Below are 5,083 nucleotides of genomic sequence, written 5' to 3' on the forward strand. Positions count from 1 at the left end.
GGGGGGGGGGGGGAGGGGGGGAAGGGAGAGGAAAGAGAGAATAAATATCAAATATGGGTATTGGTATCCATTTTTTCGGTAAAAAAGTTTAGGGAGGTGATGGTAGATTTAGAAAAATAATACAATGAAGAAAAAGAAAAATGACTTAGAAACGAATTTGAAAAAATAATTTGACCTTCATTTAAGGAGTATAAGCTTGAAAAAGAGTTTGGGNGGGGGGGGGGTTTAAAAAATGGAGAAGAAGAGGAGAAAATAAAATAAAAGAAAATGACTAAATTAAGTCTTTCACGTGCTATTGTTGAGTGTATCACACCCACTTTGACATGTCAGCAAAAGATGTCAAAATAACACGACAAAACCTTACATGTGGTGTCTAAAATGGATATCGTCTAGTTGAGGTGTCGAAGTGAAACTTGGTGCCAACTTAAGGGGGGGAGGGGGGGCAGCGTTGGATTTGGCATGTCCATCTCTGAAGCATTGCTAGTGCTGTCTTAGGTTGGTCCATTGGAACCATATGGCCCACATTACTGGTGACAAATGGGTGGGTTAGATCAAATTTGAGCGAACTGAAAATGGATAACATAAAATGAAAATAATATAAATCCACCCATATTTCATATGGATAAAAAAGAATTGGGTAATAAATGAGTTGGATAAAATATAAATTTACCTATATTTTCATGAGTAAATAGTATTCTGCTTAAAGATTAAATATGGAGGAGATATTTATCTTTTTTTCTGGATAAAAAATATTGAAAATACTTTATTTAGTTCTATTATATCGTAAAAGTAAAAAAAAAAAATATTCCATCACTATTCAGTATAAAATGAATTTATATAATGATAAGGGGGAAATATTTTAAATTTCAAAATAAATATATATTTGCATGTTAAGAGTAAAACGAGGTTAATGCATTTTAAGCAATTTTAATACTTATACATGATTTGTTTATTTTTCACTATTAGTTGCCATACAACTCAATTTAAAATTACACAAATTAAAAAAAATTAACTACAGAAATGTATATATATTAATTCTATGGTATCATTTTCTTGGTATGTAACAATCTGGTTTCGTCACTATTCTTTTTTAAAAAAATTTAATCACAATTTTTATGAAGTCGCCAATTTTAATTTTTTTAGTTCATTTTTGTATTTTCACATTCATTTATTTGTCTTTAAAAATAAAATCAATGCATAATTATTAATGCATTTAGGGGTTCATATCGTAGAGTATGTTAATTAGAGTGTATTAGTAATGTTTACATTAGCAATGCATGTATTATATATGTTTTCATTAATTCTAATTTCATCATTGTTTGATTTGATGCATTAAAAATAGAATGCATTGCGTTAAAACAATTATTTACAAAGATACCGTTCACTTCTATGGTGGAAAAGATATAAAAAAAGGGAAAAGGGTCTGATATACCCATCAACTTTGTCATTTAGAGCTTATATACCCCTTGTTATGAAAGTGGCTCATATATACCCCTACTTGTAAACAAATGGCTCACATATACCCTTTTTCTCTAACGGAAATGAAAAAAAAATTAATTTTTATTATTTTTTTCTAAAAAATATAATCCCACATGAGTAAATTTAATCCTCGTCAAACATATTTTTTTGACTTTTTTGTTTCAATGACTAATTTATAATTATTATTTTGATAATCAAATTTATTTATGTTTCACTAATATTCTTGTAAAACTTATTGTAGATGACCAAATTTTTTTTCGAATACGAAATTAAATTACAATACACACAAAAAAAATAGTTTAAATTTTTTTTCTTTAATTTAAGGAATGAAAGAAAAAACAAAATAAGAATAAGAAACTCAAATAATTATAAGAAAAGAAGTCAAAAAATAATTTATGTATGAAAAAAATTAAATATACCTTGAACTTTGATATAAGAATCATATATACCCCTAATAATTTTTTTTTTAAATTACAAATAATGAATATAAATTTAAAACTAATTTTTTAACTTCCGTTAAATGAAGGGTATATGTGAGTCATTTTGTAACGGCAGGGTTATATGTGAGCCGTTTGTATAACGGTAAGGGCATATATGTGCCACTTTTATAACGAGGGGTATATCAGCTCTAAATGACAAAGTTGGGGGGTATATCAGACCCTTTTCCCTAAAAAAATGTATAGAAGGACAATTTGGTTTTTAATTGATTTAATGCATACATTAAAAGTATTGCATTGCTAATACCTAGAAATTCATGGTACATACCTTAATTAATACACAATAAAGTGTATAACTAATGCATACATAGATTGGAAAAGAGTATCCAAGCAAGATACACAAGACTAATACATGCATTTTTTTCTTAATACACTCTACCAAACGATCGAGTGTCTAACAAATTCATAACTTATGTCTTTTCATCTTACTTCTAACTTCTATTAATCTTATAACTTCTGTACGTTTTTTCATAATATTTGTACTTATTTAATTGATGTAATAATAACTTCAATTTTATTTATTTTATGAAATCATAATTTGTTTAGAGAATCAGTACTTATATATTAAAAGATGAAGGACATGAAACAGAAAAATTACCTTTAACGTCATACAATATATTGTTAGGTCAATATATGATCTTTTGTTCAATTTACTTTTCCACGAAAAATGTTTTATCTACTATATACATATGAATAGAAAATGTATTTTATAAAAAACACTTCATATGTTTAAAAGAAGATGTCGCAAAATGAAGAGAAATATGATATAAGTATTTCCCTAGTTAGTGGACTAAAATATTACTAGAATGGAAGAAGAGGGGTACCTTGCGATTGAGGTTCTCTAAAACCAACCAAACTTGTGTAGCAGCAGTATCTAATTGATGAACCGCTTTATCCTGAAGAAGTTTATCACTAAGAGAACGGAAGATCCATCCTTCAACAAACTCATCAGTCCTTCTCTTTTGCAAGTAATCTTCTTCTGCTGCATCAAGCTCATCAAAAGCAATGGTCAGTTGAGGAAATTTGATTGTTCAATCAACGAATCCAAGTAAATCATGACTCAGAAGGAGACAAGCTATGTGGGTTTTCCATGGAATGTGGTTTGATCTACCAGATAGCTTGATGGATATACGAATGATGCTACATTATATTAATCAACGATAAGTGGTGGATCGTCCCTGCATTTGATCTTGGGGACACCATTGTTACGTACAGTCAGACAAGGGTGGGAACTTAATAAAGAAAACTATCCAACTTCACTTGGCATGATAGGCCTACTTTGGGAATTGAAAACACCAATTATTGACCGTCTTTAAAAAACGTAACTTGAGAGAAATACAACTAGGAGTTTTCTTTTAACACTTGCTTCATATAAAATTTGACATTGCTATCAGTACTGGAAAGAGACCCCACTTGGGACATTTGGGTGAGCCATAAATTACTTTACTAGAGTACTATAACGATACTTACATTAGGCTAACAAGCAAGGCATCACTTCATCTACATCCCTGCTTGGATGCCCAGGGTAATTTAGTACTCCCTCCGTCCCATTTTATGTGGCACAATTTTTTTGTGGTCAGTTCCAAAAAGAATATCACATTTCCTTATGTGATAAAAATATAAAGATATAATTTTTTTACCTTGTTGGTCTCATTTAATTTTAAAAATAATACTCAAATACATTTATGATGAGAGGGGAAAGTGAGTCTACTTTTAAAAGACAATTTGGTAAATATTTCAGAGTCTTTATTTATTTCTTAAACTCTGTGTCAGGTCAAATATTGCCACATAAAATGAAACGGAGGAAGTAATTTTAATGTGTTCTTTAAAATTTTATACTTTATTGCTTTATGAATATAAAAAAGAAGAGTTTAACTTATGTGCATTGACGGTGTAAAATTTTTTTACACCATCATGTAAGTTTAACTGCAATAGTCAGACGCCGATTAACTTTTTCTTTTTTAATTTATTTATATTTTATATTTTATATTTTAAATTACGCATTTATCAATTTTTTCTTCTCAGTGCGCTCCATAACCTTAGGACATGGGATTCTTCGATCCGAGCTGCTCTCTTCCCCAAGCTGCTAAACTCCTCATTTAGGGTTTCATGATATCTTTTATTCATGTGAAAATATCTGGAAAAGGTAATTTACCTTGCTCGATCATTTAATTAGTAATGATTTCAGTCTTATTATTGAGGAATATAGTGAAGAATTGAACGTGTATTGCAAATATATGAAATCACAGTAATTATGGGTGGACGTGCATATAGTCCAAATTTCATGTTCTTCTGGACAAATGGTTGAACATCTGTAGTGGGAGGCCTCAGGTATCTCTTCTGTGACATATTGCTTACAACAAACTCAATATATGCTACAACTTTTAGCGGGAACCTGCAAGTTTATTTCATATTTCTTAACTTTATTGGATAATATTGCAACAATTTTGCAGCCTCCATAAATCAAAAGGAATTATTATTTTATCAACAAACACATGTAGACATATTTTACAAGTATGTAAGGAGATAAAATTAAATTTTCTCATTTGCTTTAGTATAGTGTAGAGAGAATGACAGAACTCTCTATCTCTAACAATAATTATCCATTATTGATTTGACACACATTTTAAGAAATAATAAATAGTAGAGTTAATATTACTATATTATCCTTTGACTTTAATAAATTTAATGTTTTGAAAATGTGTTACTCCCTTTGTTTGAAAAAAAAATGTCATCTTTTCTTTTTAGTCTGTTTCAAAAAGAATGATCTCTTTTTTTTTAACAACTTTCCACGTGGCATGTTTAAGGCCACAAAATTAAAAAGCAATTTTGTACATTTGAAATAAGTTTAATTTATGACCACATGATCAAAATTCTTTTTTATTTTGTTAAACTCCGTGTCAAGTCAAACTAGATCATTCTTTGTGAAACGGATGAAGTAGATGATAAGTAGTATTTGATTGCAAGGGCAAAATAGACATAAAAGATAAGTTACCTCTAGATTTTTTATATTGGACAAGTATTGTTGAGAAAATATTGTTAGACGAAGGGAGTATGTTATAAGTAAGATAAATGGTTACAATTAAAATTGACCATAACTTGTAATG

General features: G+C 29.2%; 1 long non-coding RNA gene across 1 annotated transcript in view; it reads right to left on the reverse strand.

Moving 5' to 3' along the window:
* Window positions 1–3,348, reverse strand: part of LOC114077357 — a 44,369-nt gene extending 41,021 nt beyond the window's left edge. The window contains exon 1 of the long non-coding RNA XR_003578665.1: window positions 2,801–3,348. This is a non-coding gene — a long non-coding RNA (uncharacterized LOC114077357). The remainder of the gene's footprint in view (window positions 1–2,800) is intronic.
* Between the last annotated feature and the right edge of the window lie 1,735 nt (window positions 3,349–5,083).

The sequence above is a fragment of the Solanum pennellii genome, chromosome 5 (assembly GCF_001406875.1).
Source record: "Solanum pennellii chromosome 5, SPENNV200".
NCBI lineage: Eukaryota > Viridiplantae > Streptophyta > Magnoliopsida > Solanales > Solanaceae > Solanum > Solanum pennellii.